At 40.5% G+C, this 11,241-nt stretch overlaps 1 protein-coding gene across 2 annotated transcripts in view; it reads right to left on the reverse strand.

Annotated features, from left to right (window-relative positions):
- HPGDS (hematopoietic prostaglandin D synthase) overlaps positions 1-10,955 on the reverse strand; it is a 59,065-nt gene extending 48,110 nt beyond the window's left edge. The window contains exons 1-2 of one of the 2 annotated variants that reach the window (XM_077815037.1): positions 10,821-10,900; positions 8,454-8,537 (exon numbers count right to left, since the gene is read on the reverse strand). The gene's annotated coding sequence lies outside the window, so the exon portion shown is untranslated. Of the gene's footprint in view, positions 1-8,453; positions 8,538-10,820 lie in introns of both variants that reach the window. The other variant, XM_077815036.1, reaches the window with a different exon arrangement.
- Between the last annotated feature and the right edge of the window lie 286 nt (positions 10,956-11,241).

Here is an 11,241-nt window from a genome sequence, read left to right on the forward strand (position 1 = left end):
TTGAACAATGACTAAGAAGTTGTGTAGGTGCCTTTTAATATATTTAAACTAGAACCAAGCAACTAGTGATTTCTGAGTACCTCATTTTTTGGGTCTCCAAATTCAGATACCTTAAAGGTGCCTGATTTTCAGATGGTGCTCAGCACTTTAAGATGTCACAAATTGGGCACCCAAAATCACGAATTATGTTGAAAATCTCAACCAAGGTGGTTTGTCTGATCAACATTGAACTTGATGCCTTTAAGTCCATGAACTTTCCGGACACATTTACTGAACTTTCTATGGATGACAATTGACTTGTTCTATTGGAATCAATAAAGAGCATCCTTTGTTATAAACTTTCCCAGGAAGGTGAAACATGGCACCACTGGGAGCTTCAGTCACAGAATATGATTTCATGTTCACCACAGGAGTCAGAGAGGTGCAGGTTGGCAAAAGCTTTCATTTATTATTGTGAAGAACACGGGAGCTATCTGTATTGGTTTGATGAAGATTGTATCCCTCTGTTGGATGGCTATGGTATTAATTTCTAAAGGAAAATTAGGGTTAAGTCAGTCTCAGGTGGTTTTGCACATATGCAGGAACCAAAGTCAGTGGCTCCAAATAACCCAATTGTAGGTACTTAAACTTAAATATCACCTCCTTGGAAGGTTTAGCCCCTACCATGCTCTGATCCCCAGGATGGCTAGTAACCCAAGGGACAAAAGCCAAAAGGGGGAAATGAAACAGCTTTGGAGGGATTAAAAGCTTCAGCCCTGAAGATGAGAGGGAGATTAACTCTAGTGGAAACAGAATATGCTCCCTCCCTAGGTGTTGCTGTGCCTAAGTGGTTAGGTAAGACTGATATGCATGTAGCCCTTGTGCTGTTTTAACCTTTCTCTCTGATTTGTTCTTATGGATAAATATATGATACTGTGTTTTGAAGAGGCTGTTCTGAGTCCCTGCATTTATCTACTGATTACTGGTCCCAAAGGGAATCCACACCCAGTTGGATCTGCTGAGGGATCATGATTGGTTAAATGGGGGGGGCTGTAGCACTGAGACCCAATCTAAAAGTGGGGTGAATCATGGGATTCTACTCTGAGAGAAGTGCCAGCGTCTTCTCCTGGCTGCTGATTAAAAGACGGTGCACTGCCAGTAGGACTGAATCGCCATGAGATGAAACTTAAAAGGGAAATGACCTGGCTGAGCCACTCCTATGTTTGCCCAGGCGCACCGATCTCCTCGAGATCAATTAAAAGAGCACCCTGGACTATGTCGACGACGGCTACCAGTCATACTGCACTGTCTGCTGCCAAAAGGCAATAAGCTGCTGCTCTGTAGCAATGCAGTACCGCGTCTGCCAGCACCCAGGAGACATACGGTGACGGTTAGCTGAGTGGGCTCCATGCTTGCCATGGTATGGCGTCTGCACGGGTAACCCAGGAAAAAAGGCGCAAAACGATTGTCTGCCGTTGCTTTCACAGAAGGAGGGAGGGAAGGGGGGGCCTGATGATATGTACCCAGACCCACCCACGACAATGTTTTAGCCCCATCAGGCATTGGGATTTCTACCCAGAATTCAAATGGGCGGCGGAGACTGCGGGAACTGTGGGATAGCTACTCACAGTACAACGCTCCGGAAGTCGACGGTTGCCTCGGTACTGTGGACACACTCCGCCGACTACATGCACTTAGAGCATTTGGGTGGGGACACACAATCGACTGTATAAAAACGCTTTCTACAAAACCAACTTCTATAAATTCGACCTAATTTCATAGTGTAGACAAGGCTTAAGGGAATGATTCTTACCGAAACTGTACTTAAGCTTCCAAGTGACACATACAGTGTACTTCTTACAGAGCTGCATCTGTTGTGAGAATCTGAGGCGTGTGGGTGGATGTAATGAGTTAAGAGGGGAAAGGACAATCTACTTCCCAATCTGACTGTAAGTAATCTGTGACTCTAGAAGCAACCATATGACTGGGGCTGAGTCTGTCATGATTTTGCAACTGCGAAGAAGCCTGCCTGAGCTGACTTTAGTTTGGTGACTTGTCTTAGTAGAATAATATAGCACTTGATACAAGCTGCTGTCTGCATTATTCAAGTATAAGTAATATTGTTAAAGGATGGCTGACTTCTGTTTTTTCTCTTAAAAAAAAAAAAAGTAAGGGTTAGAGAGTTAGTAATTGCCCAGCATGGTGTGTGTTTTGGGTGGGAAAGCCAGAGGGAGAGCCCGTGGGATTCCCCCTCCCAAACCAGGAATAAGACTCCCCCATTTCTGGCTTTGATATCTGATAGGGAGCCACTTAGGGCCCCCTAATAGTAACAGCAGGAGTTGATCAGAATAAGTATGTGGAAGCTGTGGGGAGAAGTGGGTCAGCATCATTACTTTGCAGCTGGCAGGGACCTGGAGGTGGGGGAGCAGGATCTAGCAACTCCACATCCAAAACCTTGCATTAATTAAGAGAGGAGAGCAGAGCAGGCACCAGTCAAACCCCTCTGCTCCCTTAAAGAGAGCAGAGCAGGAGCAAGCACTCCAGGGGCAAAAGTAACAGAGTGGAGAATCTCCCTCAGAGACCTGCCCACAGACCCAAAATGTTGGAGTTTGCTTAAATAAAATAGAAAAAAAAATGGTTGGAAAAAAACTTTTGGTTAAAATTTTTTTTTCTGATTCTCCATAAAAATATTCAGCTTTTGAAAACTAAAACACTTAAGAACGGAAATTTTTTACCAAAAAATAATCATTTTTTGTTTTTTGATGAAAAACTAGAAAATCTTGACCCAAAACAAAAATTCCCCCCAAAATCTTCATTGTAATTGTCATCACCACCAATAGTAAAGATATTGGAAGCCAGATTATGTCCCCAACAATACGTGTACAACCCCATTGACAGCAAATGAGACTCAAGGATTTCACTTGAATAGAGCAATAGCTGAAGGGGGTAGGCAGCTTTTAGACTACGGCAACATTCCTCATTGTCTCTCTAGTACAAGTGATGGATGAATTTGTAGCTGTTTTCCCAGCAGATGGTAGTGATTACCTATCTTAAATTCATAATCACTTTTTGATACAAATTCAGCGTTCTCCGCAGAGCCCTTTATACAATAGAGCAAGAAGACATGGGCTTGCATCAAAGTTTAATTCTGACTTGTAAATGTCTCACATAGTCTGGACCAGACTGAAGATGAATTGTATTTCTATTCTATTCCAGATGGGAAGAATATATAAACTAAGCCTATTGTGGAGAAACAGTTGCTTCAAGCTTGCACAAGTCTCTATCTTGTATATCTGCATATGATTTTATATAACACTAAACTGATAGATTATATCTGACATCCCTTCATAGAAAATTTCAGAGGTAGCAGAAACAACTCATATAAGCGGTGATTTGGAGACACAGACCTAGTGGCGATTTGTGCATTTTGCAACCGATGCAGCAGAAAACTTGGAAAAACCTTAAATAAGCGCCAGACAACAAATGTAGCTTTCCATTTCACAAACACCATCATGTTAGGGTTGATTTTTTTAAATGCACCATTCAAATTTAGTACGATGCACAGACAGGACCCTATGTAAAAATAATTCAAGCAGGGTGGCCTGGTAGAGCACTGGATGGGGACTCGGGAGAAGTGGGTGCTATTCTCAGTTCTGCCACAGGCCTGCTGGGTGATCTTGGGCAAGTCACATCAACTCTGTGCCTCATTTTCCCCATCTGTAAAATGAGGATAGTGCGACTGACCACCTTTGTGAAGTGCTTTGAGATCTGTGAATGAAAAGGGCTATATACGGGGGGAGGCGGGGAGGAAACAGCACCTGGCTGCAGAGAGTCTCAGACCCTGGTCAACTGACTTGAGCTCATCATGTGGGGCTAAAAATAGCAGAGTAGATGTTCAGGCTTGGGGTGTAGCCCAGACTCTGAAACCTGGCGAGGAGGGGCGGGGTATGGCTGATGCTATGTACTACTGTTAATGACTTGGACCATAATGTTGTGTTGGGATCTCTTTGAAGCTTCATTTTTTACCTTTACTGCTCAGGTTCAGTGCAAAGTTTTTCATTTGGGGCTGGAACGCCCGTGAAAGTTTTGGTTTTCTTTTGACTCCAGTCCTTCCTTCTGGATTTGTACAATTTTGTTGGCTGGTCATTGGCTGGCCCCAGTGAAAATTTTGTTTTAAATTTTTTTGTGCAGCATCCCAGATAATCTGTTAGGCCAAGAGCACTAAATAGATAAATCAGCTACTTCTATATTCAAGATTCTCACAATAAAAACAAAAACAAAAACAAGAGATGTCACATGAAGCATGCAGAAGGAAATGACTAAAGCAGTTTCTCAATTAATTAAATTAAATTCTTATTGCTGACCATTATTCCCGTCAATCTGCCTGCCTATCCATGAGTTGTCTTTTGTCTTATACTTAGATCGTAAACTCTTTTAGGCAGGGCCATCTGTGTTGGTATAGTGCCAAGCTCAGTGGGGTCTTGGTCCTTGACTAGAGTTCTTAGGTGCTAGGATAAGACCACATCTGAGGTGGAAATCAAACTCAAACATCTTAATGGGATTAAATCAGGAGGCCCAGATAATCTCCATATACGAATATTAAAGGAACTGGCACACAAAACTGCAAGACCAAAAGCAAGGATTTTTAAGGAATCTGTAAACTTGGGGGATCATACCATCTGACTGGAGAATTGCTTTTACAGTTCCTATTTTTAAGAAAGGTGGCCGGGGGGGAGGGGAGGGAGAGAAGTGATCTGGGAAACTATAGGCCTGTTAGTTTGACCTTAATTGTATGCAAGATCTTAAAACAAATTTTGAGAGAGAAAGTAATTAAGGACGTAGAAGTAAACAGTAATTGGGATGATATACAGTATGGTTTTACAAAAGGTAGATTGTGCCAGACCAGCCTGATCTCTTCCTTGGAGAATATAATTGATTTTTTTAGACCAAGGACATTTAGTAGGGCTAATCTACCTGGATTTCAGTAAGACACCTGATACAGTTCCACATGGGAAATTATTAGTTAAATTGGAGAAGATGGAAATCAATAGAAGAATTGAAAGATGGATAAGGAACTGGTTTAAGGAGAGACTACAACAGGTCATACTGAAAGGTGAACTGTGATGCTGGAGGGAGGTTCCTAGTGGAGTTCCTCAGGGATCGGGCTTGGTACCAGTCATATTTAACGTTTTTATTAATGACCTTGGCACAAAAAGTGAAAGTGTGCAAATAAAATTTGTGGATGACACAAAGTTCGGAGGTATTGCCAATATGGAGAAAGACTGGAATATCATACAAGAAGATCTTGAAAATTGGAGTAATTGAAATGCGATCAAATTTAATAGTACAAAATGCAAGGTCAAGCACATAGGGACTAGCAACAAGACTTTGCTATAAACTGGGGATGTACTGGTTCAAATCAACAGAGGAGGAGAAAGACCGGAATGTACTGGTTGATCTCAGGATCGCGATGAGCTGTCATTGTGATGCGGCCATGAAAAAGGTTAAGGCAGTCCTAGGATGCATCAGGCGAGGAGACAGTAAAGTGTTAGTACTGTTATACGAGGCACTGGTGAGACCTCATCTGGAATAGTGTGTGCAATTATAGCCTCCCATATTTAGGAAAGATGAATTCAAACTGCAACAGGTACAGAGATGGGCTATTAGGATGATCTGAGGAATAGAAAACCTACCTTATTAGAGGAGACTCAAAGAGCTTCATTTGCTTAGCCTAACCAAACGAAGGCTGAGGGGAGATATGATTCTTCTCAATAATACATCAGAGGGATAAATACCGGGAGAGGAGTTATTTAAGTTAAGTGCCGATATGGAGACAAGAACAAATGGCTATAAACTGGCCATCAACAAGTTTAGATTTAAAATTAGACACCGGTTTCTAAACATCAGAGGAATGAAGTTCTGCAACAGCCTTCCAAGGGGAGAAATGGGGCAAAAACCCTAACTGGCTTCAAGATTGAGCTCGATAAGTTTATGGAAGGAATGATGTGATGAGACTGCCTACAATGGCATGTAGCCAATCTGCTGCTGCTAGCAACAAATATCTCCAACAGCCAGTGATCGGACACTAGATGGAGAGGGCTCTGAGTTACTACAGAGAATTCTTTTGTAGGTGTCTGGTTGGAGGGTCTTGCCCACATGCTCAGGGTCTAACTGATCACCATATTTGGGGTTGCGAAGGAATTTTCCCTCAGGTCAGATTGGCAGAGACCCTTGGGGGCTTTTTTGCCTTCCTCTACAGCGTGGGGAATGAATCACTTGCAAGTTTAAACTAGTGAAAATGGTAGATTCTCTGTAACTTGAAGTCTTTATATCATGACTTGAGAATTTCAGTAACTCAGCCAGAGCTTATCGGTCTCTTTCAGGAGTGGGTGGGTAAGGTTCTGCAGTCTGCAATGTGCAGGAGGTCAAACTAGATGATCACGATGGTCCCTTCTGCTCTTAAAGTCTGAGTCTGATGATTTTTTTATTTACTTTTTCAACTCCCTAGATGGCTGTCTGTGGAATTATTGCATAAAACACTCATAATAATTCCTGTCTGCACTGGTCATTCCTGTTGAATATTTCCTTCTCTTGCAATTGTGTATGTTTCCAGATAAATGCATGCCTAATTAATTCTCGAGAGAATATTTTATATAGTAAAGAACATAATTCCCATAAAAGCAATTTCTTGGCTTCCTCTGACTCGGTTAGTTGGGCTTTCTCAAGGCAGGTAAACTTGCCAAAATCAATGTTTGCCCATTGTCTAAACTCTCATTTTATTCATTTGCATTAACACAGTCTGTCATTTTTTATCTTTTCACTTGTGATAAACGAGAGGATCTTCTCTTCCAGCCCACATGTGTGTAGGATGAAGAGGAATAAGGAAACCAAATATCTCTGTCATTTCTCAAGTATCTAAGAGCCAAATACAGTGAACCATCTTAAAAAAAAAATTACAAGAGAAAGATGATGTAAATGGGTCGGATTAAATGGTTAAGGCAGAGAAGAAAGGCCGCAGATCTTTTTCTGATAATACAAACTTAAACACTATTTTTTTAATGAATGGTAAAAAAAATGGTACATATTTATGTGTGTGTGTGCAGTCTGCACTTCATGCATTTCTGACATCCCTCTATGTTTTCGGAAATCTGATACCTAGGTGACACAAAGTCCTGGAGTCCAAGAATGTCCCAGCCCCATGGCAGGAAAAGATGTTAATCATGTAGGAAATAACCCCTGCTCAATATTCCAAAGGCAGGCAGAAAAACCAAGATCTCTGCCGAAACATTTCAGGAAATGGATTCCTGACCCCATATTTGGCAGTCAATTTAGCCCTGTTCATGTGAGCAAAAATTACTGGGCCTGATGTTCAGCTGATATAAATCAGTACAGTTCCATTACTTCAATGCTTCAGCTGGAGATCTGGCCCAGAGTCTTCAAGCACCTAATTATTATTTATCTGTACATTCATAGTACCTAGGAGCCCACGTCATGGACCAGGACCTCACTGTACAAACAGAACAATATGACAGTCCCTGCCCCACAAGAGACACCAGACAGGAGAATACAAGGTAACAATGAAATGGTATTGGTCAATATGATAGGCAGTGGTCTTAGCCCACCCTAGTGGTCTTAGCCTAACGGTTACTGTTTTCATATAACATATGAATACTCTGATATTCTGTTAATATCCAGGTGTTGCTTTTCTCTTTTCTTTTAGTAATTATTAAACATAGAGAGGTCTAAAGCTATTCTAATTGTTACCAATTGTTTCTGTCTGCCATGTGTTTTCCCCTTTCAGGTCAGAGGGGCTGGTGCTTTGGATTTCAGAGGGTTGTAAGGGAGATATTTCCAGTGCCCATTTGTTTTCACTGGGTCATTTCAAAATGCCTTACTGTGTGACCTTGGCACTGCAGTGTCATGGATTTTAGCCACTTATATAGTGGCAATACGGAGGCTTTTTTTCATTTTCTAGGGGTTAGGGTACCATTTCTTTTTGATCAAATATTTTCTGTTTGTTGTGTAAGGTTCCTAGAGAGCCTGGACCCACTGACTCTGTATAAATTAGATTATTTTGATTCATCATTACATACAATATTATATTATGTGGGATCTAAAATATATATATATATATATATATATATATATATATATATATATATATATATATATTATTAAACTAGAAAAAATCACCTGGGTTAGCCGGTGCAATGTTTATAGGATGCAGAATATTTGCCAGTTTGAAATGATATATGCATTAGAGGCCAGATCCTTAGCTAGCGTAAATCAACGTAGCTCTATTGAAGGCATACCAGTTGAGGATCTTGTCCATCTTTATAGAAACCATTTTTTCTATTAAATGTAATTACTTCCCAGTGACACTTTAATTCCAGGGCACTTTTAAAGTGAGGATAGCTTGTAGTACATCTAATTTACTGTACTTTCCTCCCCCCCCCCCACACACACCCCCTTACCTGCTCAGTAGGGATATATGACTACCAAACTGCAGCCAAGAACATTGTGCCACTCACTCCTGATGTGTTTGCTTCCAGTGCAAGCTAGAAGAATTACACCACTCAGTTCCATGTTCTGTCACCCTATGACGTACTGACTTGGGTTTTGAGACAAAAAATTTAAAATCGACGGAATGCAAATTTTAAAGGAGATTTCGCAACAGTGGAATTAGAAAATGTTCACACAGTAAACTACAAAGAACATGAGATTATACTTAATGTCCCCTTTCCCCCAAAATTCCCTTTCCTGTACTTAGACTTCTGCAAAAACATGGCAGGAATTGGACTTGCAGTAGCGGTAGTGTAGTGTTGCAAAGTGTAGAAGCAGAGAGTGGGAATACTTAGTTTTAAAACCATTCTGGAAAAGGGATTCATGGACAATATGTGCGGTTATTCAGGTTCCACTCCCACATAGCTCAGACCTATTGTATGAAATAATTTTCCCTCATTGAACAACACAACCCAAAGGTAAGAATGATGGCTATCTAACAAATCCATGCAATGAAAAGAGGATAAGTAAACTGAAAGTCTCCACTTCCACTGAATCACCTCAGTGAAGAAACTAAATGACAAAGTATGGCTGTATTGATATATATGACTACTATCTGATACTAAGCTGAACAGCATGAACCTTAAACTAGTCATTTTTTCCCCTGAAAATATGAAACTAAACTAATTGTACAGAGCCACTCTGTATGCATTTTCTATTCTGCATACAGTTTGAAAAACTCCTTCATCCCCATATAGCGTATTTGAGATGAAAACATATTTTAAGTGTTATGTTTTTCTGTATTCAAAGAGCAACTGCATATTTTCAGCATGTAGGTGTATTTTACTTAAGATTAAGAAAAACAAGAAGAATGAACAAAAGTAAAATCTCCAGAAGAGAGCTCAGTGTGTGCATCTCTTTTGCAAAAGTTTCAGCAAGTCAGTACAAAATGGCTGCCGTCTCTGCACACAGGCAGAGTTGTCCAAAATGTAAAGGCACGGAGCACAGAAAGCAATGGCAGGATATTTCTGGCTAAAGATATGCAAAGTTTTGTGTGTTAAATTGCACAGTAAAGGTATTGCTATTAAATGAAAGTGGCTATTAACGAAGGACATGTGCCCAGGTGTATTCTGTGCACAGGTGTATTTGTGGACAAAGACAGGCGCCAGATAGAAGGAGAATAGAAGAAGTCTGGGCAAAGATTTACAATAGGATTTCAAAAATTTGAAAACCATGTTTGGACACTGAAATAACAATGGCTGAATTGCAAAGGAAGAAAAACCCAGCTAAAATAAACTTTTAGCTACTTGTCTTTCTGCATAATAATACTGCAAGGGGTATGAAAGTTTGAGTGTGGTTGGATGAATGAAAAGAGAGGAGATCCTGTAGAAAATGACCAGTGAGAAGCCCAAAGGCACTGCTCAGTACTGTTTAATAGCCATCTAATTCCTCTGACATGACCCTGCCTTTGGGCTGGTTACATAAATAGGTGCTGGAACTAAGGGTGCTGGGGGTGCAGTAGCACCTCCTGGCTCTGACTGATTTCCACCATGTACAGGGTTTACAGTTTTGTTAAATGGCATTCAGCACCCCCAGTATGCAAATTGTTCCAGAACCACTGGCTACAGAGATGAAGGTCAGCTTTTATTTATAATAGAATATTGTCTTAACTTAATAAAAGGCTTTGAAGCAACTTATTCCAGAATGGGAGCAGCTCTCTCATGCAAACCTGTTCTTTCACTGTTTGAATGTGTTTGCTTCGTCCACAGTATCTCTTTAGCTCATATTAAACAAGTATCCTGACTGTCAAAATGGATCAAAACAAATAGCCCCTGTTCCTCATCATTTAACTGATGCTATCTCACTCAGCAGGTTACTGCACTGACTTTTTGCCTCTGAACACCTACTGTAGTTCATGCATTTAGTTTAGTTTGTAGTGCACTTGTGGTTTGTGCAGATCACAAAACCTCCAGGCAGTTCAGCGCAACAAGCTGTCAAAAAAAGCCTAAAGGCAGAATAGCAAGTATATTGCAGATATGTTTGAGATACACTTACAAGCTAATATATACAGGAATTGTTGCACATAACTGATTATTATACTTGACTCTAGCTAGCATGATTAGTCCCTCAGTTCTGTGTTTAATAACCCCAAAACTGCAAACATGACACATTTTAAGTACTTGCTGTACAAGTGCCATATATGGTAGGAGAATATAGTTCTTTCTACCTAGTAGCAGCAATGTATTTAAAGGGGACAGAATAAGACTGGAAAAGGAAAATTGAAAAGAGGAGAGAGAAGTCAGTTTCTTTGTCTTATTCAATTCTTAGATATCACTCACTTCTATTGCAGTAATGTCTGGTCAATGTAATCCTTCCTTCAGCGAACAGGAATTTTTCTGAATGCTAGTCTTGGTTGAAAAGGGTTATGTGTATATCACTGTGTGAATGTGCAGACCACTCCCAGTAGTTCAGACTATGCAGTCATCAGTTTCTTTACACACACTCATGTGAACACATTATTAAGAATAGCAGACACATCATTTCCTCAGATAAAGACCACACGTAAACATGAATTCTGTTGGTGTCTTATCTGACCTTTTCATCTAAAGGTTAACTGTAGAAAATATTAAAAATGAGGTCAGGTAATACAACAAAAAAGTGAACAGCACCAGAGAACTCAGCCAAACCACATCTTATAAAAAGTGTGAAAGAAGCCAAGACTCTTCTGTCGTGCTTCAGTGTTTACAGATTATGCAAATC

Source organism: Eretmochelys imbricata, chromosome 4, assembly GCF_965152235.1.
Source record: "Eretmochelys imbricata isolate rEreImb1 chromosome 4, rEreImb1.hap1, whole genome shotgun sequence".
Lineage (NCBI taxonomy): Eukaryota > Metazoa > Chordata > Testudines > Cheloniidae > Eretmochelys > Eretmochelys imbricata.